The sequence below is a fragment of the Lacerta agilis genome, chromosome 11 (genome assembly GCF_009819535.1).
Source record: "Lacerta agilis isolate rLacAgi1 chromosome 11, rLacAgi1.pri, whole genome shotgun sequence".
NCBI classification, from domain to species: domain Eukaryota; kingdom Metazoa; phylum Chordata; class Lepidosauria; order Squamata; family Lacertidae; genus Lacerta; species Lacerta agilis.
This window is the reverse complement of record NC_046322.1, coordinates 60,086,439-60,112,936: the sequence shown is the minus strand read 5'-3', so window position 1 is coordinate 60,112,936 and position 26,498 is coordinate 60,086,439. Positions and strand designations below refer to the sequence as shown.

Sequence of the window (26,498 nt, the reverse complement as noted above, 5' to 3'; positions counted from 1 at the left end):
ACCCACCACCTCTGAATCATCGCACCCTGTCACATCAGGCTACACCCTGGAAGCCTCCCCACCCACTGAAAATGAGGCCACCTCCTCAGTCTCTGGCAGCCCCTTCCCTTCCTCTAAGACTCCTGCTTCAAACAGCACCGCCAGATGCCTCTGGAAGTAGAGGGGCCTTCCATCAACCATTGTCTCACCCCCCCCTCTCACATTCACCATCTTCCTCCCCCCTTTCCCAAGTGAAGAAGTGGGGAATCTCTTTTACTCCACAGGACAGGCTCATGCATCATGATGACTCTGCAGAGCTATGCACCTGAAAAATAGCACTGTTTTCTCCTGGTGGTGTTAGTGTTCTTTCATTAGACAGTAAATTTTATGCTTCAGCAAGCAAAGTAATGCAGTGCTTGAATAGTATTCCTGTTCATGATGCGAGTCTCATAAATTAACAAACTAGTGTCATAAACGTAAGTATTAAACAGTTAGCTGAAGGGGAAATGTTTATGGCTGCTGTGAAATGAGAGATTCATTATGATGTTAGGATGCTCAACCCACCTGATCCCATGCTATGTGCATCACGAAAGAATCATAGACTAATACGCAGGGAATGAAACACTGCTGAGACCTCAGCCAGTCCCCAACAGAATGTTTCACGACCATCTTTACATTCATGCATCTCATATGCTGAAGCAATACATATTTGTGTATACTGGAATACAATAGTACAGTATACTGAAAGAAGTGTGAGTGCATGAGAATATAAGAAGAGCCTGTTGGATCAGGCCAACTGCCCATCTGATTCAGTATCCTGATCTCACAGTGGCTGACAAGGTGCCTGTAAGAAACCCACAAGCAGGACTGGAGCACAAGAGCAGCTCTCCCCTCCTGAGGTTTCCAGCAAGTGGTATTCAGAAGCAATACTACCTCCAGCTGTGCAGTCAGAGCAGGAGCATCCTGGCTAGGAGCCATCGATGGACATTTCCTTCATGAATTTGTATCATCCACTTGGTAAAGCTGTCTCCTAAACTATGTTTAACTATGCAGTGAGTGATATTCTATGTCCTGGATCTTCCACCATTCAGTTTCATTGGATGTCCACGAGTTCTAGACTACAAAGAGCTGTAGTTAAGCTATGATTAAATGACAGGAATTATATTAAACCTATGAAATGAACATGCAGCTGAAAAAGAACAGCTCTTTGAAACAGATAAAACTACAAGTGGGTGGGGAATGAAAATTTGAGGATAGAGATTGACAGATAGAAAGCAACTTGCAGGCATCTTTCTCCACCTCTGCTTTCTTCATCTCCACAGTTCAGACTTTTCTACATACACATCACTCTAATTATGTTGGGTGTTCATATTAGATAGCCACTCACATAATAGCTTTTAATTGTTATACAAACATATAGCAGCTGTAATCTCAAACTCTAATTAGAAATAAACTTCATCAAATTTAGTCACACCTCACTGCTTTGTTTGGTTTATTCATTTAAGCCAACTCAGTTGCATAGTAATTACATCTCTAAAGAAAGAATCCAGTAATTCATGAAATAAATAATAAAGGATGGTACTAAATCAGTGTAGACCTACACAAAATTTATTAACATTGGGGAAATGAACATACATACTTTAACAATTTGGATCATTGTGGCGCTGTGGGTTAAACCACAGGGCCTAGGGCTTGCTGATCAGAAGGTCGGCGGTTCAAATCCCCGCAACAGGGTGAGCTCCTGTGGTTCGGTCCCAGCTCCTGCTCACCTAGCAGTTTGAAAGCACGCCAAAGTACAAGTAGATAAATAGGTACCGCTTCGGCGGGAAGGTAAATGGCATTTCCATGCACTGCTCTGGTTCGCCAGAAGCGGCTTTGTCATGCTGGCCACATGACCCGGAAGCTGTACGCCGGCTCCCTCGGCCATTAACGTGAGATGAGCGCCGCAACCCTAGAGTCAGACCCCTAATGGTCAGGGGTCCCTTTACCTTTATATTCTAGCCTAGCACCAGGATAAACCAGAATAAACACAATTCAGTGGTGCAAAAATGGTCCGTAAGTATTTGTTAATGAAATGCCACAACTAAATTCTTGTTTCTGACTGGAAATGAGTGAAAATATGTATACAGAAATTCTAAACATTATAGCAGCGTGACTTTGTGTCCTGGCAGGAAACTATGGCCAGTGACTTCCAAATAAGCCAAGATTCAACTCTTAGTCATTGTTTCATATCCTAGCTTGCTTAGAAGCCATCCAAAATAGCTTCCCGTATTGCACACGCTCATGAGAACGGAGGAACAAAGGGACTGTAGGCAGGTTTACAAAGCCAGGATTTGTTCAGTCTGATGTTGCATAAATTAAATGAATTAAAATCAAAGTTGAATATAATTACACTTAAGTATGACTTTTCCCCTTTGTATATTGATTTTCTTCTCCCACAGTTTATTGCAGAATGCTTGTATAGCGTCAGTATTATAAGTGTCATTTTGAAGAGTTTAACAATTCTTGCTAGATTGGTAACTTTTATGTTCTTGAGTTTCACTTTTTAGGACCCATTTTCTCTCCAGCATGTGCCCCTCCACCAATTTAATTTTATTTTTGAAGGTTGACAATCCTTGGCAATAAAGTTACCTATCACCTCCTACTTTTGCATGAAACAAGGAATAGTCAGAGTGAAGAATAGTTGAACACTTATAATAAGTACCAAAGGAACATTTGGAAATGTCCAAAAATAATAATGGACTTGGAGAACAGCTAGGGTGGATCCACAGAGCAGCTACAAAAAACAAAAATCATTCTTGGTTCTTCATTGTAAATGTTCCCCTCCCCCCAAAAAATATATATAAAGCGGCATACAAATGAAAGGAATCATCATCATCATCATCAATGCTGCATGCAACTGAAAGCAGTGCAGGAAGGTGTCCTTACTATAAGAACATGCTCCTCTTCTGTCCAAACACACACACAGCCTTATCTCTTGCAGGGTGCACAACTTGTGCTGGTTCTGCAGGGCAATAGAACAAGCTAAAGCTGTTGGAGGAACTGGACATGGAGGAAGGGGTTAATTTATTTCATGGGCACAAATCACCCCAAGTATGCAATAAGCAATAGGTGCAAGGTCTGCCAAGCCAGTTGCTATGGTAATGGACCAGTGCAGACTACATAAGTGATTAAGGCATGTTAGCTCAATAGTCAGTCAGTGGGTCTGTCTATGAGTTGGAGTCTCTGTTACATCTTGAATTGCTGGAGCAACAGAAATAAAAATAATAATGTATCTGTATCTACAACGCCTACAAGCTGTATGCATATATCCATGTCTGGATCTGTATTACTGAAGCCTGATCTTCTGCAGCAGTAAAATATTTTGGACCTTATGTTGTCTCAGTGTGGTGACTGGAACTGGGGGCAACTTCTGCTGCATGGGTATCTCACCTCAGATTCCCGAAAAGAAGTAGGTTTATATGGCCTCCACAGTAGATTGTACAAACACACCCTACCCACCAAACTGTTTTAACATTTTAGTTCTATTTAGTCCAGTCTTTGCTAGGACATGAACTTGTTCTATAGGGTAGTCTATGACGGTATCTGCCAAATGAACATAGGAAGGAGGCAGGGGCCATGCTAATCTTCTCTGTATCGTTCCAATTTTAGTATATGTGCTGCCGAAGCGTAAGACTCGTCTAGTCGTAATCAAGAACCTGTTGGAAGACTTTGGGTATGATTCCTGAGAAGGGAAAGATCAGTATCTTATGGACATGCATTTCATTTGTGGATCCCTCCAAAGATGGTGCATGTCAGAATTCTGTTATATTGAATCTTAATGAATACAGTAGGCTGGACAGGATGAACCTTTGAGTCTCTTCTGAGTGAGTTTTTAGAGGAAGTGCTGCTGGACAATCTCTGCCTGTGAACACACATCAGGAAGGAGGCAATTTTTGGCAGTTCCTGTTGGCTCTCTTTCCATCTGCCCCAAGGGCTGAGTGACTTTCTGGAGCTGGTTAAGAAGGCACAAGTGGAGAGGGTGTTGTAACGTGGGGGTCGTGATTCAGCAAGTGATTTCAGCTCTGACAGAGCAGGCAGGAGACAGTTTCTTCATGTAACACTCTTCATTCAGACAAACAAGACTGGGGAACTGAGGAGAGGGAGATACATTTATAGGGACAGTAGAGAATACATTTTGGAGGGAACAATCTCAAGCAATCACAATGCTGTCTTTTGGTGGGAACCAATAAGACTGAGGATCCAAATGCAGCAACTTGAATGAACCAATAGTAACTGTTCCTTCTGGAACAGGAAGGCAGTTATTTTCCCCTAATGTGAATACAGACAATAGTAATCAGATATGATAACCCTTGAATCAATACACAACAGAGGGAGTCTTGCCAAAAATTGCCTCCCTGTCCTTTATGGATCTCTTCTGTCAGTTGATAGACACCACCAGTATTCTTTGTTAGGATCAGTAGCCATGGAGACTTCACCATATTACTGTCTAACTCTGAACAGGAGTAAGTAGTGCATAACTCTTTCACTTCAGCAATTTCCAATAATGAATGAATATGCAGCCTCAAATGAATCCATTGCCATATGAAGAAAATGTGGTGCTGGTTTTACTATTTTTATTTTGTTGTTGTTGTTCAGTCGTTCAGTCGTGTCCGACTCTTCGTGACCCCATGGACCAGAGCACGCCAGGCATGCCTATCCTTCACTGCCTCTCGCAGTTTGGCCAAACTCATGTTAGTAGCTTCGAGAACACTGTCCAACCATCTCATCCTCTGTCGTCCCCTTCTCCTTGTGCCCTCCATCTTTCCCAACATCAGGGTCTTTTCCAGGGAGTCTTCTCTTCTCATGAGGTGGCCAAAGTACTGGAGCCTCAACTTCAGGATCTGTCCTTCTAGTGAGCACTCAGGGCTGATTTCTTTGAGAATGGATAGGTTTGATCTTCTTGCAGTCCATGGGACTCTCAAGAGTCTCCTCCAGCACCATAATTCAAAAGCATCAATTCTTCGGCGATCAGCCTTCTTTATGGTCCAGCTCTCACTTCCGTACATTACTACTGGGAAAACCATAGCTTTAACTATACGGACCTTTGTCAGCAAGGTGATGTCTTTGCTTTTTAAGATGCTGTCTAGGTTTGTCATTGCTTTTCTCCCAAGAAGCAGGCGTCTTCTAATTTCGTGACTGCTGTCACTATCTGCAGTGATCGTGGAACCCAAAAAAGTGAAATCTCTCACTGCCTCCATTTCTTCCCCTTCTATTTGCCAGGAGGTGATGGGACCAGTGGCCATGATCTTAGTTTTTTTGATGTTGAGCTTCAGACCATATTTTGCGCTCTCCTCTTTCACCCTCATTAAAAGGTTCTTTAATTCCTCCTCACTTTCTGCCATCAAGGTAGTGTCATCAGCATATCTGAGGTTGTTGATATTTTTTCCGGCAATCTTAATTCCGGTTTGGGATTCATCCAGTCCAGCCTTTCGCATGATGAATTCTGCATATAAGTTAAATAAGCAGGGAGACAATATACAGCCTTGTCGTACTCCTTTCCCAATTTTGAACCAATCAGTTGTTCCATATCCAGTTCTAACTGTAGCTTCTTGTCCCACATAGAGATTTCTCAGGAGACAAATGAGGTGATCCGGCACTCCCATTTCTTTAAGAACTTGCCATAGTTTGTTGTGGTCGACACAGTCAAATGCTTTTGTGTAGTCAATGAAGCAGAAGTAGATGTTTTTCTGGAACTCTCTAGCTTTCTCCATAATCCAGCGCATGTTTGCAATTTGGTCTCTGGTTCCTCTGCCCCTTCGAAATCCAGCTTGCACTTCTGGGAGTTCTCGGTCCACATACTGCTTAAGCCTGCCTTGTAGAATTTTAAGCATAACCTTGCTAGCGTGTGAAATGAGTGCAATTGTGCGGTAGTTGGAGCATTCTTTGGCACTGCCCTTCTTTGGGATTGGGATGTAGACTGATCTTCTCCAATCCTCTGGCCACTGCTGAGTTTTCCAAACTTGCTGGCATATTGAGTGTAGCACCTTAACAGCATCATCTTTTAAAATTTTAAATAGTTCAGCTGGAATATCATCACTTCCACTGGCCTTGTTGTTAGCCAGGCTTTCTAAGGCCCATTTGACTTCACTCTCCAGGATGTCTGGCTCAAGGTCAGCAACCACATTACCTGGGGTGTATGAGACCTCCATATCTTTCTGGTATAATTCCTCTGTGTATTCTTGCCACCTCTTCTTGATGTCTTCTGCTTCTGTTAGGTCCTTTCCACTTTTGTCCTTAATTGTTGTAATCTTTGTACGAAATCTTCCTTTCATATCTCCAATTTTCTTGAACAAATCTCTGGTTTTCCCCATTCTGTTATTTTCCTCTATTTCTTTGCATTGCTCGTTTAGAAAGGCCCTCTTGTCTCTCCTTGCTATTCTTTGGAAATCTGCATTTAATTTCCTGTATCTTTCACGATCTCCCTCGCATTTTGCTTGCCTTCTCTCCCCCGCTATTTGTAAGGCCTCATTGGACAGCCACTTTGCTTTCTTGCATTTCTTTTTCATTGGGATGGTTTTCGTTGCTGTCTCCTGTATAATGTTACGAGCCTCCATCCACAGTTCTTCAGGCACTCTATCCACCAAATCTAAATCCTTAAACCTGTTCTTCACTTCAACTGTGTATTCATAAGGGATTTGATTTAGATTGAATCTTACTGGCCCAGTGGTTTTTCCTACTTTCTTCAGTTTAAGCTGGAATTTTGCTATAAGAAGCTGGTGATCTGAGCCACAGTCAGCTCCAGGTCTTGTTTTTGCTGAGTGTATAGAGCTTCTCCATCTTTGGCTGCAGAGAATATAATCAATCTGATTTCGATGTTGCCCATCTGGTGATGTCCATGTGTAGAGTCGTCTCTTGTGTTGTTGGAAAAGAGTGTTTGTGATTTTTATTTTATTCACTAACAAAAAACACTAGAACTGGATTTTTTATAAATTTTCCAGTGAAGTTGGTTAACAGTTTCAGCATTTTAGATGCTACAAACTCTATTTTTTTCCTTAGGCTCTGTGATCTGAGCAGAGGCTTGCTCATTTTTAAATACCTCCAAGAGATTAGAAATTGGATCAAGCTATTAGACTATGATCCACATAGACTGGAAGTGAATAAATCATTGATTCCCATCAACAGTATAGGTTTTAAATATTAGAAGCTGTATTTAATTGCTTCAAACACTTTAAAGTTAACTATGTTAGATCAGTGAGAGGCAGTGAGAGATTTCACTTTCTTGGGCTCCATGATCACTGCAGATGGTGACAGCAGTCACGAAATTAAAAGACTCCTGCTTCTTGGGAGAAAACCAATGACAAACCTAGACAGCATCTTAAAAAGCAGAGACATCACCTTGCCGACAAAGGTCTGTATACTTAAAGCTATGGTTTCCCCAGTAATAATGTATGGAACTGAGAGCTGGACCATAAAGAAGAAGGCTGATCGCCGAAGAAGTGATGCTTTTGAATTATGGTGCTGGAGGAGACTCTTGAGAGTCCCATGGACTGCAAGAAGATCAAACCCATCCATTCTTAAGGAAATCAGGCCTGAGTGCTCACTGGAAGGACAGATCCTGAAGCTGAGGCTCCAATACTTTGGCCACCTCATGAGAAGAGAAGACTCCCTGGAAAAGACCCTGATGTTGGGAAAGATGGAGGGCACAAGGAGAATGGGACAACAGAGGACGAGGTGGTTGGACAGTGTTCTCAAAGCTACCAACATGAGTCTGACCAAACTGCGGGAGGCAGTGGAAGACAGGAGTGCCTGGCGTGCTCTGGTCCATGGGGTCATGAAGAGTCGGACACGACTAAACAACAAAATGTTAGATCAACATTGTTATTAATTAAGCAATTTAATATCATATTGCTGGGTATAAATCTTTGAAATTATTTTGGCTTATATGTCAAATAATATTAAATAATATTATTAATCTCTGAAAATACCATAGAGACCCCCAATTTCTGGAGGTCAACAGGTGCTGATAAACTTTTTAAAAAATTATTTTAAAAAATATTTCCTTCAGTGCATCATTGAGAATTCTGCTATAAAACAAATTCCTGTTAAGTGCAGGGAAAACTTTTTCTATCAAGAACTACAAGTTCTATAGTTAACCTACATCTTATATTAAATATTGTATTTTTTTAAAAACTCTAAGAATGATTAGCTCAAACTAAACAGTAATTCAGATCTGCCATGTTCTGATATTTGGTAATGCAAATATCAACTCCCAGATTAAAAGCTTATGTAAAAGCCAAAAAATACAGGCAATAAGATACATCAGTTTAATCACTAAATTATTTTGACAGTATAAGGGCTTACTAGCAACACTTGACATTTTATACTGTATATCAACTCATATGTGAAATGTTATGGAAGAGACGGGGTTGAAAGAAATAAAGAAACAGCAAAATGCAATAAACTTCACACTCTTATGTTATTGCATGTGAATACAGTTCACTGGAATAAAAAAATGTGCATAACTTCTTATCTTTGATTTGCTGTTTTGATCTGCAAGCTGCCAAAAATTATTCATTCATTTACAATAAAACCACACACAACTACTTGGTGAAGGTGCAGGAACTGCACAGAATGATAGCTTTGTTGTCTTTTTACTCCGTTTTGCATTATAAAACAGGATGTTATGAATCTGTCCCTACTGTAAATTAAATAATCAAACAAAGGGTACAATTCTATGAACAGTTCTTCAAGAGTAAGTCTCAATTAAATCAATCAGACATATTTGTAAAAGAAAATATGGTTAGCGTCAGACTCTATAATAAGAAGATGTCTATTTCATTTATGAAGAAATCAGCTTTACTGCAAAAGTACTGTGAGTATCTGTGTGGGTAAAAAGAATGAGTACTATGGCACAAACATACACATATATAAATGTTAAATATATCCACAATGGTCATCATGCTTGCATGAGCTCTCACTATTAAGATGACACTGTATGACTCAGTCAGCTTGCCCAGGGAGACAAGTTGACGGGATGAAATAATATTTGACATTTATTACAGATTAGACAGTAATGAAAGTGTAAATTTGACAAGTTCAAAATCCTCAGGCTTGTGGAGTCAGCTCATAAGCAATGGTGATTGCCATTGGCACTTGAAGCTCAGATAATGACAAGGTTTTAAAAAGGAAAGAAAAATAAAAAATGGGAAAGTGTGTCAGGAGACACAAACACACTTACTTTTAGAAGAAGTAAGTTATCCTGAAAAGAGCCATCATAAGCACCAATAAAGAAGTGGAAAATTAGAAAGGTTTGTACTAGTAAATCATCAGATTTCATTTTAAAACTTAAAAAAACTAAATGAGAATAAAATCTTAACATCCCTAGGACCAATTCATGTGTCTCTGGTCACACATAGTAGCTGCTTCAAAATCCTGCACATGCTGCAAAACATTCAGTTTGGGGCATGTAGTTCTACATTTTCAGTGTTTTCCAGCACATACTGAAAGTTGAATCTGGTGTGTGGTAGCAGATGCAGGTAGCATACATAACATGTTCCTAAAAACATATTTAAAAATAACAAAAACAAAACACAGGATGAAATCTGTGATTTTGCAAATAGGGTATCCAACTCATTGGCCTTGTTCCCATGTCACACCAAAACAAACCATGGCTTAATGCAAGGTTGAGGAATCTACAGATGTTGCTACCATGTAACAGAGTGTCGCCCAGCTAGAGCTTAAGAGTGTCGCCCAACACCATAAACCACAAAGCTTTGCTTGTGGTTAGTTTGGAGACACAGCTAGACCATGAATTTGGGTGTGCTAAGTCAAACCATGGCTTAAACTCAGTGCAGCACATCAAGCAGAATGACCAGGAAGGAATAAAGTGCTCATGCTAAGCCAAGGTTTGGCTTAGTGTGACATGCTAATTCAACATTAGCCTCAAACTAATTATGGGACTGGATCAGGATGAGGAGGGTGGTCCCCACAATTGCCCAGGGCAGGTTGACTTGACTGTCCACCATGGATCAGGGCCAATGGGTAGCTGGGGAAGAGGTTGTACACAACCCTACTTTATATTCACCTGACACTGGATAAACTTCATTAAAGACAGAAACATAAATTATCAGATGATTATCAGATGATGTTGTGCCAATGACATCTGAACTACTATTTCATACAATCTCCAGACAAGATGCAGTCATTTCCCAATGGTAAACCTAGCACAGGTACAGTAAGACTCTCAAATCACATTTGCCATTTTTAAAAAAATCCTATGACTTTGAGTGCAGTACCACCATTCTGAAGGGATGAGTGTTTCATGCTATGTGAACTGTACTAATTGTCCAATATTGTGAAAGCTAACTGGGTGGCCAGTGATATTTGCCATCCATCCATCCATCCATAGAAGATGAAAGTTCAATAAGTTCTCATGGGAAGGCAATCTTGCCCTGGATTAATATCCACTTGTTACCTCAGGGGCTACGTCCTGCAACAGCTGCTGCAGCATAGCAGTCATGATGTTTGCATACTGCTTTTCTTTTCTTTTTTTTAACAAAGAATTTATTGGTTTTCCACATCAAAATACAACAAATACAACCAGAAAAACAACGAATACAACAAAAGAAAAAACAGCAAATAACAAAACAACACCTACAAACTACATCAGCAAACTAAAAAGAAAAACAAATACATACCTCACACCCAGGAACACCAACACTCCATCTATTGAATTATAATCTTATTCCAAATCTAGTTAGGGGGACTTCCCCCGTTCTCTCTTCTGCTTTCAATTCTACTTTACTTTAGAAACTTTTCTAACTATTTTAACATTTTTTTCACTTAAATTCATAATCATCATCTCCACATCTTATATCTTTTAATATCTAAATATCAAAATACAATATCTTAATAACAATCTTAACTTCTTATGGCCTTATCTATCTCTTACTCCAATAAAACTGCCGCTACTATTTCTATTTCATATCTTATAAACTATTAAGCTAATGTCATTCATAAAAACAATCCAAGTATCTCTTCTCTATTCCAAATCTGACTTCGGGGTACCGTGGTAAGCCTTCCTGATTAAACATATATAATTTTTCATCCTACCCCTCTTCTTGCCATTTTCTCACCTCCCTTCATTGTCACCCACCGGACTTCCCCCCATCCCTTTCCAAAACCATTGTCCTGAATGTCATCTTTCCTTTTATGTCCAAAAACTGAAACATTGTCCCAAAGCATCCTTGCAGAACTCTTCACAGGAAATAATACATCACCAGCACACATCTCCACATCAGTTATCAATTCAGACTTTGATTGTGGTTCTAAAGAATCTTGTTCCTGCATTCCTGGGCTCCCACCCCAGAAAGCCGTTATAACGTCACTAACTCGAACCCTGGACCTCTCACGTCGACAGAGTTTTCCTTCTTCTTGGAGATGCATGTTTTCAACTTCAGACAAAATCCCAGTATATTGCTCTCTAATTGTTTCTTTAAGTTCTTTAGCAAAGTTCTTAAAAGAATTCCCAATCTCAGAGAATCTTTCGGTAACATTCTGATTCAGCAGTTCTAATTTCAGAAGGATTGTCCTTGGGTCTGTAGACATTTCAAAATCGAAACCAGAAAGAGGCAGAAGCAGGCAGGAAATAACAAAGTTCAGTACTTTTCCATCTTCAAGTGTCAAATTACAGCCGCCATTTCCCCCTGATCAGGATACAAAGACTTTCCTTTATATTCCACAGTCCTTTAGAGGAGATACCTTGAAAATCTCAGTCCTCCCTTAACATGGATTTCTCCACAAAACCAAAATCGAACAAATATCAATGGAAACATTTATATCAGCCAAGCGTAGCAACAGCCAGATACAATGTTACTTTCACTTTCTCTGACAGGGAGAGAAACGGGCTTCCTTTTTAACGTTTCTCCCCGACAGCCAATTATTCCAATTTAGCAGCCAATTTAGACTCCGTACTTACAGCTTACGGGGCTCTTCTTTTCTTTTTCTTTTTTCCAATTGAAAGAACGAGGCACTCAAACATCGGCGGCCGCCACTTAGCTTTCCCGGTTGGGGCAGCCTCCACAGCCCCGCGCCGTTGCCTATTCACTCGGGCGACCCTTTTACAAGGGAAGCCCAAGAACAGGTCGGCGCGATGGGGCCAGCTGGAGAGCCCAGACCGCGGGACGCTCTTCCCGCGGCTTTCCGGAGCCTGCTGCGCGGTAGCGGAGCTCCAAACCGCCGGGAAAGCCGGGGTCGTCTCACAGTCGAGACAACCCCCGACCGCCGATAATGGCGTCCTCACCGGAAGTCCTTGCATACTGCTTTTCTAACTGCACAGGTAGCATAAGCATGTTTTTGTTCTTACTGCATCTCTTTTATTGTCCTGTTATTATGTCTGCTGAGATGAATGCTGCAGATGCTGCTTACTATACTTTCTATATGCCTGCCCCTCTTTCCCTTGCCCTCTGCCTACAATGTGCACATCATTTAAATCTGTTATCTCCAAATTAGATTTGAGAGCATTTTTAATTTCCCTTTGCTGCTGCTTGACCAACTCAGATTGATGAGCTTGTGCAATGGCCTTCTGAAGAGTTACAAGGAAGATCCAGTTCTAATTGTTGTGGTAATATCTGATTATGAAAACTTACAACAAGGCAGTTCCTGATGAGGCTGTCTTAAAATACCGTACTTTGAGAATATTATAGATTGCACAAAGATCCAACAAAACTGACTAGGGGACCCTTGACTCTGAAGTCTAAATCTAACCAGTCTTAAAGCATATTTGTCTACTTCCTTTTGAAATGGTCTGTAAATGGTTCTGCCATTTTATTGTATTGAACTTTCTGCTCTGCAGGAAGTGGTACTGACATCAGGCTTTCATCCACTAAAACCCCTTCATAGGGTAGATTAAAACTCACTACTTCTCTAAACTGGCTGAAGCACTGAGTCAACTTAAAGCACATTCTAGGGGTCTGGAAACCAAACTGCTCTGATGGTGCAATATTTAATTATACCATTCCATTTGCTGGATGTGTTGCGATATACAGTCAGAACCTGCTGAAATCCCAGTATGGTACCTGTTCAATACACTTTCCATGTCCCAGACTGCAGTCATTGTGACTATGCTCTTCCTGATGTTTTCTAAGCATATTAACTCACAGAAACTCGTTTTGTGTGGAGCTAATTCAGTCACTTCTGATACATATATTAACAAACCTGGGCCAGCTCTGTCTTTTCCATGTGCTTTATAAAAAGTTGTCCCATGCTGATGACAACATCCAGCTGGACTGAAACTTAACCCTTTCTATTATACAACCAACAGTACACCACAGGACCATATTAATTTTTAAAAGTCACCATCCTATTGTCTTCATATTTTGCAAAAACTATGTGGACCCAACATATTTCTAAACAAGATATATTTATATTCATGTTCTATTTCTAAGAGTATAAAATCACCTCCTTCCAGTATGTGGAATGTGGAAATGCAACCTTTGGTTATTAGGTAGGAATAAGAATTTCCCACATTCCAAGTCAGGCAGTGGAGTTTAATTTGGTGATCTGCCTCAGGCTGCAAACTATATTAGGTTGGCTCTGGATGATACTACATATACAAGGTTGTTCCTATTCTAAGACAAAGTAAATGAACTGTGTGAGATGAAGCAAAGTGAGAGAGAGTAACATCTACTCTACTGATGGCATGCACATGGCAGGGTAAATCCCGTCCCAAGTACACCCTTTGCTGCTATTAAAACTAAAATGATGCCTGACACCACTAAGATATGTTCAAAACATCCACAGTTCATTGCTGGAAAAGCTGTCAGCTCCTTTCCTCTCGTGCTCGGCAGCCTTCCATGGCAGGAAGAGGGGAAGCCGGCCATTGAAGCTGTGCTCAGCTCCACGCTTGGCATCCTCTACCCCCTGGCAGCCCCCCCCCCCAAAAAAAAATCTTGGGGAGGATAAACAATTCACCCCCTGGAGTGTGGGGTGAAAGGTAAGTGTGGATGAGCCCCCAGTGACTATGGCTATTGAGGGGACAGAAGGAAAAAAGGCTTTGTAATCTTCATAAGTGAAGAAGAAACCCAGTACAAACAGTTTTTCAAAATATATGGCTTGTCTAATAGATATACATACCTGAACTTACCTTTCATGATAGGATTCAACTCCAAGAATACCCACTTTAGTTTTCTTCCATGCTGCCAACCTCAAAATTAAAGTTTATTGTTAATCTATGTTTTGGTTTATGTGCATGCTTGTGCTACTGTTTTGAGCTCCATGTTTGTCTGCATATGTCTCCACATAATCTGCCAAGCCTGGAATATATCTTCCCAAATCTCAAACGTAACATGGGTTGGTTATGATCAGCCTGGTGTGATTAATTCTGCATATGAGCAGAGATTATTAGTTCACATTTTCTGGACTGAGCTATGCATTGTAAATACATGATGTGCCCTGGCTCAAATTAAATGGAAGCTCTTTCTCTGCCTATGCAGACTCAGAGAAAAACTTGCTTACTTTTAGAGAGGAGGAGACAATGGCACTCTGCACATGTGTAATGACACATTTTCCTAAATATGTCATGGACAACTCCTATTGTCATAACAGCAAGGTTAAAAATTGCAGCCCTACCAAGTCAAAATGTTATAAGCCAGGCATGTCCAACAGGTAGATCGTGATCTACCAGTAGATCACTGGACGTCTGTGGTAGATCACCGGTAGATCAGTGGCTCCCCCAAAGAAGCAAAAAAACTTTGGCTCCCCTAAAAAAAAACCTCAACGTCTTTGCCCTGCACCCCTAAAATGACCTGAACCACCAAAACAGGGCTTTCCTTCCTTAAAAAAGCTCAATGTTGCTTTCCTCCTCCCTAAAGAAGCTCAACAACTTTTACGTGAACCCCAAAAAAGGGCTTTCCTTCCTAAAGAAAAGCTCAACAACTTTGACCTGAACCCCCCAAAAGAGGGTAGATCACTGCCAATTTTTAACTCTGTGAGTAGATCGCAGTCTCTTGGAAGTTGGCCACCCCTGTTATAAGCCATCACTGCCTCCAGTCCATCATTATGACAGGCATTTAGTTATTGTTCATTCCTACAGCTTCCCTGTGAGGAATGTAATTATTTCCGGTTTTACAGATGAAGAGACTAAGACTGACAGGCTAGTAATTTACCTAAATCATTTACATAGTAAATAGGGAACCTAGGCCAAGTTTTATTGGGCGCTAATGTCTGGATTCTTTTCCAAGAGTGCCAAAAATAATTTATGCTGTACCCATTTCTTTAATCTGCATTATGCTGGATGTGTCCCTTTCTAGTGCATACAATAATTAAATTTCGGAAGAATACATAAGCAATTCCTTTCGGTCTTTAAATTACATGGGAATTTTGATACCAATTCAAAAGAACTAGATATATTATTCTAGTTCAATACATTTATCTGGGGATGCCCTGGAAACTTAAAAAGGCAAAAAAATGTTTTTGTTTGTTTGTTTGTTTGTTTGTTTGTATGCCATCCTTTATATTCATGTGTGACCAAGGGTTTTAAACCCAGGACTCATTGATTTTTTCCTGACAACAATCCCCTGCTTTAAAATATAGAAACGGAGTTGTTTTTAATATTGATTAAAAGCAGCAGCAGCAGCAATAGAGCTATGCACCTCGTGAGATGAAAGGTGTGAGGTGCACTTGCAGTAAATATGCCAAAAGTACAATGGCTTTGTGCTAGTACAAGCACTTCAACAAGGTGAGACCTCCCTTTTTGCCAATCCACCTATCAACTACAGATATATCATCCTGTTCCGTATTATCTCTCAGCCATTAGGTTACAACGAGGGGAGAGAGACTGTATTGTGAAGGAAAGAGTGTCAAGAGCCAGGTGCGACGCCCTGAGCAAGGGGAAGTGCTTCTATTAGCACAAAGCCACTGCCACCGGATCCAACCCTCTTGCGTGGCCTGTGGGCGCATTTGCAAAGTGGATAAACTGCCGTGACCGCACCACACACGAAACCACAACGAATAATTTAAAAATTACTTAATTCTATGATAAATGAGATCTAAAAACAAACAAACAAACAAACAAACATAAAAGTGCAGAAATATCAGAAATGACACGTGGCTATTCTGTAGTCACCCAAGTTGTCAGATATGAGACACCTGTTAGTAGAATCATTAAGAGGTCCATATTTTCCACATTGGTAGTGTCCTGGAGATTAGTTGTATTGATACAAAGTCCTACCACACAGTGCAAACCTTTCTATTGGCTACACTAGAATGATTATTCCAAGCATTCCAATTCTGATCTCTGTTTCTCATTTTTTTCAATCCTAAATTTGGTTCCTACATTTCCACATCAGTGTTGTTTTTTTAAAGCCCTCTTGAAAATTCACCAGCATTTCAGTGCCCATTTCTTCTCATCTACAATTTTTTGCATGCAATTTACCTAACACAATGCTATGCTATTTCCCTGATATAATGCTTTGTATGTTATTTTCACAAATATATGCATTTTTAAGCACACATCATCCTAGGATATGTATTTCTCTGGCATATTACTTGGCTGGAGAACTGCATTGTAAAAAAAAAAATTAAAGTACAAATTTAGGACAGCTGTGTTTTAGCTTCCTTATTGATTCTGAAAGTGCAAATTAGATAGATTCACTGTTAAATACAAACTAAATCAATTTTCTCTCCCATCAATCTTAAAACAGTTTTTCTACAGTAGACTTTGGGATGTCTATGAAAGCAGCAGTTATTAATATCTTATTTGATAAGGCAAAAAACTTAATAAAATCAAGCATGTTAATTATGATGCTACGAATATCCTGCAAAATATAAGGAGTTTTATATCATTAGTGGGTTCTTTTAAATAATTAGAAAACCATGGGAGTGTCAAATAAATTTTAGTGTGATCCAGATGAATTATATTAGCCTTTAGGGAACTCTTGATTAAACCACTATTGGCAAATCGGCCGGGTCAATCTGAAGCCTACTATATCAAATATCTTCTGGACGACAAATCCAATGATATCACAGTGGCCATGGCAAAGTTTCTTTCAGTAGCCATACGAATCAACATACCCAAGACTAAACAAATAATGCTTCAGTCTCTCTTCCCTGGGGGGTTGTCTGTATGAATCTGTATTTTATTCTGTATTTTATTCTGAATCCATGTTATGGGTCAATGGACCTCAATAAAGATGATTATTATTATATTAGCATTAAATAACACCCAGCAGATTTAACATTAGAAACTCACTTATTAAACCTGTATTAAACCCTTTATGCTTTGATATTAGTGTACATCTGAACAATAAAAATTGAAACCACATCAAGACTAGCAAGTACATTTGCAGTTTCTCTGAATGATAAAAGTGGCTGTGTCGTATTTCCCCCCAGGCCATAGTTATGGGTAGTCAGGTCACCAAGATAAGAAGAACGGACACCTGTCGGCTTTTTTCTTTTCTTTTTTAAAGTGCAAACAGATTGAGCCCCTTCAGAGGAACCACATGAGTGACAAGAGAGCAGGAGGGACAGCTCAGGTGTTGAGACAGCATCTCGGTCTATTCTGTGTCATGTAACCTAGAACTATTCTTATGTATCTGCAGGACCAGCCCAATTCATTTTGGCACCCGAGGTAAACCACAAAATGCTGAACACCCCACCAGGGAAGATGGGGTAAGTGACAATCAATATCGGAAACAAGGAGGCTGCTGTGGGGGTGGCATGTGGGGATGCTGAGGAGGCAGCAGATTCCACCTCACAGGACTTTGCTGCAGCTGTTGCTGCCTCCACAGTAGCAGCAGGTGATGCCTTCCTTGGAGGCCAGATCTGATGCCCCTGTGGGTCCTACCATTCGAGGCGGATTCCTCACCTTGCCGGCCCTGTGTATCTGAGAACCTTGTAACCTGTAGTGTGAACTCATGTATAGATTGTGTACTGTACTGATTTCTTAAATTAACCTTTTAGACATAATAGTGTAGAGATTTGAGTTCACAATCCAAAAATGGGAAATGGGACAATTCATGGCAGTACAGCAACTATAACAATACTGGTGCTTGGGTGGCCAATAAAACTTCTCATTTCTAAATGATGAGGAGAATGGGGCACCACTTCAGGCAGTACTTTCCTTTATACAAGACCACACTGGAGATGTAGGCAATCCTTATATTGTGTGGGCCCAGGGGGCAAATGCAGAGACCCTTTATGCCTATCTGTCTGGCCTCCAAAATTCTCAGCAGGCCCCACTCTTCACTGGCCCTCCCCCCCCCCCAAAAAAAAATCTGGACTGTGGCCTTGACAGTGCCTGGATGGAGGATGGAGTGGGTTGTGCAAGTGTGAGTAGAAACTAGCCTACTGCACAAAGGTAGCATTCCCATTAGTTGCTCTGGCCTCATTTGCATGTGGACCCTGAGACCGTGACCCAGAGGGGGAGGTGGCCCTTGGGCTGGAAAAATGTTTCCAATCCCTGTTATACTGTTACTATACAAGCAAACTCCTTTGAAAAAGAAAGGGCTCATGAAGTCACGTCTGTTAATCCTGCATCAGATTCCCAGCACACACAGCGTTCCAACTTGGGGCCTATCCACACGTACCTTTCCTTGGTGCTTTCAAGGCATGGTTGACATTTTAAAGTGCAACGTCAGATCAATCTTTGTTTTGCTCTGAAGTTGTCCCCAGGAAACCCACCCACTCTTTACCGCTGAATTGGAGCTAATGGCAACCTGCAGAAAACCCAAATTGCCGTTTGTTGCACTTTATCTTTAAAGAGCAGGAGTTCATAGGGAGAGATCCAGGGCAGGAAAAAAGCTCTCAGACACAGAGCTTTAAAGCTCTGACTTGCACCTGGAAAGTACAGGGCAAAATAGTTTGGAAAAGCCCTTTAACTATCTGTCCTCTCTACAAATTCAAACTCACTCCAAAGTGTTTCTCTCACTTGATGGAAGAAAGCATGCTCAGCCTTTAGGAAACATTAACCTTCTGTCAAGTCCCAAACTCCTCATCGGTTGCCTGGTAATAGGCTCATTCACAGTAATCAAGATAGCCAAACTCATAACACCATCCCTTTCTCAAAAGGAGGTCTAGTCCCCTGACAAATTTGAGATACATTTCACAGTTCATCCAAGAAAGAAGTGATAAATGGGCATAAGGTGATTCATGGTAAGCTATTTACATATTTGCAACAGTATTTCCATTTCCTTACCTGAGGAATGAACAAACATTCACATCATCAATAAAGATTACCCGGGCAAAAATAATAATCTAAAAGTAGTATTATGTAACAGACTACATTGCACAGCAAGGATAATGTGCCAGCAATACCAAAAGAACAAGGCTATTGTCATTTTTGCCTCACCTATGTCTTGAAACCATACACATTCAAACCAATTCCATTGAGGAAAACATCACACACAGAGTGAGAGAATGTGTCCTCTTTTACTCAAAAAACATTTTCCCATGCTCAAGAAACCACTTATATAAAAATTACCTGTTATAAAGCCTCTCATGAAGAACCTTCACTTGAGCTGGTGCTCTTGTATCTGAACTCCACACAAAGGATATAATATTAAAGTATTTCTCAGTTTATAAAAATAAAGGCAGGAAACTCGAATTCTCCTATTGTTTAAATTGCTAATCCAAACCATCTCATTAATTTCAAACAGGACAGTATGACTCATTAATTACTGTTAATTATTAGTCCTAGAAAGAGCTAAGAACAGCATATATTTTCCCATGCCTTTTTTGGCTGAAAACTACAAGGGACATCAATCCATCAGTGTCACTCAAATGGCAGGGTATACATAAACCAGCATGCAAAGCAATAATTTCTGGTTGAATTATCATGAAGTGTGATTTAAAGGAAGTGCAAGCAAAATGATTTAAGTTTAATTTATCATAACGCCTCAACCTTTTGGGGTTATGTTTCCATCACATTGATTGTTCTGGTGATGGAATACAGCCTCTGAAAAGGAACACAGCAATGCTTGTGTGCGCGCATGGAAAGAAACACATGCGCAGCAAGAGGCTTTTCTCCAGTTCAATATAGCCAAACTTTTCAGCAGTGCAGTTTATTTACTTTATTAAGAATGCATAATCCACCTTTCCATTATAAAATAGCATGCAAGGTAGTTAACATAAGAAACCCAAAGCATTCATACTTACTGAAAAACAATTTACAGATCAGAGAGAAACACAGTTATTAAAATGTAAGAGTGCATTAAATAGCACCAGGATTAATAAAAAGCCTGCCTTAAAAAAAAACTAGTCTTCATCAAACGGCAGAAGCAAAAAAAGATGGGCCAAATGAACCTTCCATAAGAGAGATTTTGGAACTGGGTGTTAGGCCAGAGAAGTGGTCTTCTCACAGATCAAAACCAATCTAGTCCAGAGAGATGCAGAGAAGGGTTTTTAGATTTTAATGTGTTGAAGGGAATGGCACAGGAGGCAGGAGTCCCCAAACCATTTAGAGCTTTGCAGAAAACAACCAAAATCTTGAATTGTGCCCAGAAACATAATAGGAACCAGAAAAGCTGTTCCAAAATAGGCATACAGTACGACTATGAACACATGCCATAGTGAAGCTTCTAAAGAATTTTCAAAGGCAGCCCCATGCTTGCTCTTGTAGCTTGGGGTACTTCTGGGTCCTTTGCTGTTGCTTGAGTCTAAGGTGGCCTCAGTGGTGCAGAGTGCCTTCCATCAGCTTTGGCTGGTGGCCCAAGTGCACCCCTATCTGGACAGGGGCAGCCTAACTTCTGCCATCTATGCTCTGGTAACATCTACTGCAACATCTCTGAAGACAGTTGAAAAACTTCAGCTGGTGCAGAATTTAATGGCCAGGTTGCTCACTAGGGCAAGATGGTTTGAGCATATAATACCAATCTTGCCCAAACTGCACTGGTTGCCAATTACCAGTAGCTTCTGGGCTGAATTCAAAGTATTGGTTTTAACCTATAAAGCCTTAAAACGCTCATGACCGCAATACCTCAAGGCAATAACCGAAGCGACACAGACTCTGCAATCGTAATATGAAGTCCTTCTTCGTGCGCCTCCTCAATGAGAGGTTCAGAGGGTGGAAACATGAAAAACTGCCTTTTCTGTAGTGGCTCCCAGTTTCTGGAATGCTTTCCCCAGTGAGGCTCACCGGACAGCATCATTATACGTATATATTTAGGCACTAGGCAAAAACTTTTCTCTATAACAAGGCCTTTGGCCTTAAACTCTCTGTGGCCTTTTAGAAGTGGGTGGGACCCTTGACAGCCTGTCGGGTGGCTCAGGAGGTGGGCCAGGGGAGCACGCACCCTCAGGTATTTAAGAGGGTGGCCTGCCGGAGGTCGCCCAATTGGGAGATCAACGTGGAACGTTACCACCAATCCAGATGTTGAGGGGCCTGCCCAGTGCTTTTTTCTTTTTTTAAAAAAAAAGTTTGTGGGTACTCTCATTTTCCTACTCATATTGAAATACTGCCCCTCAATGAGGCCAAACTTAGATTCACAAAATGTTTAGGGGTATGGGTACCCCTGCATCTTCCCAGAAAGAAAAAGCACTGGGCCTGCCCAGAAGGAATGGGCAGGGGAGCTCCGGACTGTGCGGTGTGCTATGGTTTATTTGGTCCCCATATTAGAAACCAGGGAGGACAAATTGGCTGGTCTGCAGCAACTGTCACAATATTTATGGACAAGGCATTGGGTTGGATCCTTAATTGAGCAGGTACCCTGTTAAAGGGGTCCAGGAGAAATGTCCTGGAACATAACGCTCTGTGGAGAGTAAAAGGTAGCATTTTCCCTCTCCTACACAGAGAGAGAAAGTGCTGTGTGTGCTTGTATAGATGTATATGAGCAAATATATAACACTTGGTGTGTATGGATTTGTACATGTGCAGGCACGTATACATTGGCCCTGTCCACTACTGGCATATGGTCCTGTCAATGTGGTTCTAAGTCACCTGCGCCTATGGCTAAAGATTAAGAAAATATGCTTCTGTTTTTACAGCTATGCACACTGTGATACTGCTTCTATAGAGGAGGAGAAAGAGACCAACATTTTCCACCAGTTGTCTCACCCAAATAAAGTAAAGAAAAATGTAGATCCCTAACCTTAAATTATGTTCCAGGTGAGTGGTGCTGTGATATTATCTTGCTACAATCCCCTTTCCATACTTCATTATTTCATAAGGGATGGAAGCGAGCATGAGCAACGAAGACACTTCAGTGTTCTTTTTTAATGAAATGTAATTATAATACACAGTGGATCTGTTATATGAAGCAAAACCTACTACTTCTTTTTTACTTTTGAAAGGTGACTAATCCCAGGAATAAAAAGAATTAAATTAGTTTTAGAAGTTCTAGACCCTATTCAATTGCACAAAGTATTACCTCTGTGACATGAATGCTAAAAATACAGTACATCTGTGGTACCTAAAGTCATGCTAGTGTTTTGGGTTCATTAACCAGACCAATATGGGGCCCCCCTCCCCAACCCACCCTCACGGGTGGGCGGGCTGAAAGCCCGCCGCCCTCACCTCCCAGAGCCCCAGCTGGAGCGCTGGAAGGGCACGCAAAGCCCCACGCTGCTCCAGCACCACGCCCCTCATCACCCACTCGCCTACCCCACCTCCCGAAGGGAGGCCAGCGCGGGAGGGAGGCGGGCGGAGAGGCGGCACGCCGGGGGCGCCGAGGGATCGCTGCGCCATGGCAGCCGATCCCTCTAAGACGGCCCTGCCGGTATGGTTCCCTTCATCACACACACAGCCCAACAACACAATGACAAAAATCTACCAACAGCATACAGATCAATATGGTTAACCTGATCCAAAACACACACCTACCCCACTCACACAGGAAACCAAAGATCACCACAGCCAACCACAAATGAACAATCACACCCTACGCCAATCCCAACCTCTCTCACCGCCAAAGTAGCACAAGCAAACAACAGAGAACCTACACAAACAATGCTGACACCAAACCCTACATATATTAAGTAAAATAGAAACATCATCACCCCACCTCACCCATCCCCCACCCCACCCACCTCTTTCCTCATTCTCTCCCTAATGTCTCAAAAACCAAAACTGATTTGTAAAAATGTTACATGGAAAAAACACTAGAGAGACATTGCACACACTTTTGTAAATCAAGAAAATCTTTAATAATAATAAAAAAGAAAGCCTAATACTAATACTAAAATACTAATAAAGGTAAAGGGTCCCCTGACCATTAGGTCCAGTCGCAGACGACACTGGGGTTGCAGCGCTCATCTCACTTTATTGGCTGAGGGAGCCGGCATACAGCTTCTAGGTCATGTGGCCAGCATGACTAAGCTGCTTCTGGCGAACCAGAGCAGCGCACGGAAATGCCATTTACCTTCCCGCCAGAGCGGTACAAATATATCTACCGGATTTTTCGCTCCATAAGACACACTTTTTCCCTCCTGAAAAGTAAGGGGAAATACCTGTGCGTCTTATGGAGCGAATGGTGGTCCCTGGAGCCGAATTGCCCAGAGGCCAAAAGAGGATCATGCTTTTTATTTTACCAAGAGAAAAGGGGGTGTTGAAAGGACCCCGCTCAGCAGCTGATCAGCAAGAGATCAGGAGAGAGATAAGAATCCCAGCTCCCTTTTGGCCCCGCCCCCTTGCCCAGGCCTCCTTTGTTGAATGTACTGCAGAGGGAGGTTCTTTGTTTCCCCAGCGACATGTGACTGGCTGATTAGATTACCTGTCTGGAAACAGTAGAAAGGGCTCCCTTTCCTTAAGATTTTTCAGAAATTTGAGTTGAACCCCATAAAAACGGGGCTTTTCCTCTTTGCTTTTCCCCCTTTGCAAAAGGAGCTTTGCTTTCCCCCCTTTGCAAAAAAGCTGCAAAACTTTTAGCTGATCCTCAAAAAAACAGGGCTTTTCCCTTTGCAAAAAAAGCTGCAAAACCTTTAGCTGATCCTCAAAAAAGCAGGAGTTTTAGAGGAAAACCAGAAAAAATATTTTTTTTATCTTGTTTCCTCCTCTAAAAACGAGGTTCACCCTATGGTCCGGTGCGCCCTATGGAGCGAAAGATACGGTACTTGCACTTTGTGCTTTCGAACTGCTAGGTTGGCAGGAGCAGGGACCGAGCAACAGAAACTCACCCCATTGCGGGGATTCAAACCGCCGACATAATACCACAAGCATTTTGGCAAGCACATTTTGATGTTTCCAGGCTGTCTTTAAGGGAAGCCCTACATAAATAGCAATCTAGTGATCCAGAAGGGATCTAACAGTGTAAGTAACTGAAACTGGCAAATCAGCTGAAGCTGATAAAAAGTGATCCCAGCCACAGACACCACCTGTTTCTCTTACAGTTACTGCCTTGTCTGGGAGAACCACCAAGCTGCACACCTGATTTCTCCTCTAGAACAAACGCCCCCTCTCTATCCAGCTCAGCAGAATTCCCAAGCATCACCTATATGCAGAAATCACTGTTATGGGTGTGGCAACAGCATATCAAACTTTGAAATGAAGACTATGTAATTCAGTGGAAGTTAGCTATCATCCAAGATGTACGGTTACTGGAAGCACTTAACAAACTAGTGCAAGTTGAGGGTGGAGGTACTTCTCCAAAAAAATTCATAAGCTGATATTTTAATTGACTGATGTGCTAACATGTAGCCTGAATGCATGAATATTAAAGCAGGATTGCCTTAACTTTTATGTGCCCAGGTGACCACTTCAATCTGCAGAACTGGTGCCATCAACAGATGCCACACAATATTCACTTTTTTTTAGTGCGGCAGAACCTACACTCTGGAATTCCCAGACTACTGCCGTCAGGTAGCGGCCCTCGCTGTATTCTTTTCAGCTTGACATTTTTGTTGAGGCAAGCATGTGCAGACATGTAGCTGTTGGTGTGTTTTAATCTCATTTGAGTTTGTCCTGCAGATTCTATTTACTGGTGCTTCTTTTAAAAAATCCAACTGCTTGTTTTTAACTGCTTTGATTGAAAATTTTAATATATTTTGTAAACCACTTATATTTTGTTAACCACTTAAACTACGTTTCTGCATTTAAGAGGTTTTGTTACTATCAGGTGGTACATAAATTTGGTTAAATAAATACAAATTAAATAAAAGTTATCTTACAGCTTTTCACACACTTTCAAGAATTCGGTACTAAAAACATGAACTGAACACATACATAGCTATGGCTACCCTCACCCAAAGCAATGTAAGCAAAACGAAACACTTTGGGCAACAGATTCCAGAGGATTTAACACACTCCTATCAAATAATCTCCATGTCATTCAAAAATGAGTGGAGAAGGGTGCCATTTTATCTTTCCACTTCAGGTGCAAAAAAGTACATGGTAACGCTGCTTCTAATTATTATTTGGATGTCATATAAATGCTCTTCTGTTTCTAATGGAAATTAAGAAAGTAATTTTTTTAAAAAAAATATTAGAACTCCAGCTACTATTAGGAAAATATAGCCGTTAAACCTCCTGCTCCTGAAGCAAAACCACCAAAGAGAGAGCCAAATAAAGAAAACATGCAATTATATAGGGCACAGTTGACAAGGAGTTACTGTGTCTGCTCCTTGAAATGTCCTTATTTTAAGTCATTACCTGTTAGTAAGGTCCACTACAGAAAGAGCTAGAGGGAGAGAGAAAAGTTTCCCATGTGTCAGGTATTCCCCTCCTTTTAATGAGACAAAATCCATCCTGCATTACAAAATTCTAGCTAGCATAACGGGGGGTGGGGGGGATCCACATATACTGTACTTCAAAGTTAGTTTTCCTTATTGCTAGTACTGTATCTTTATGCCTACATTTCGCTAACGAGATCTGTACAAAACTTCCATCTATGGTACAAGACAGTGGAATGCAGCTACCAGAGATCTGCCAAAATAACTTTATTGCAGCAACTGCTGAAACTACACTTTGTGCAAAGACTGCCTTTAGGTAGAACTGGCATCTTAACTTTTCCTTCTTCTATCTATCTATCTATCTATCTATCTATCTATCTATCTTTTCCTTCTTTTACAGAAAAGATTTGGCTCCCCCCGGCTTCTTTATAACTGTGGATATTTAACTGGATATACAGTACAATGCCAAGGTAGCACAGATTGTTTGCTTGACTAAATTTTAACTGGTGTTGACATGATAGCAGTTTTTCTATCTATGGGCTCTCTGCAGAGACTTCATTCCCCAAGGCACAAAGCTTACAATACCAATAATTATAACTATGTTGCCCACATTACCTCCCCACAGCCCAGGTTCATTTTTTGTGGGAGAAATACAAGACAGAAACAAATAACAGGTCAATTTTTGTTTTAAAAGACTGCTCTTTTTACCGTTTATTTGGCCTGTGCCTTGCAATCAAAAGCTTATTTTTCCTTTTGAAGTATAACTATTTATTTTGCCTGATGAATCTGCAATATTGTTTAAAATACTGCTTAGTACAATAAAGATGTTTCACCTCTCTGTTTCTCGGGGTATGGAGGGGCAGGATAAAGGCAATAAATTTCAAAATGAACAAACTGTAGAAGATATATTTTAACAAATCATATATAAACTCTGAAGTACA

At 41.0% G+C, this 26,498-nt stretch overlaps 1 pseudogene; it reads right to left on the bottom strand.

The window, feature by feature from the left end:
• Window positions 1–3,588: 3,588 nt before the first annotated feature.
• On the bottom strand, window positions 3,589–3,655 carry LOC117055354 (annotated as a pseudogene).
• Window positions 3,656–26,498: the final 22,843 nt, after the last annotated feature.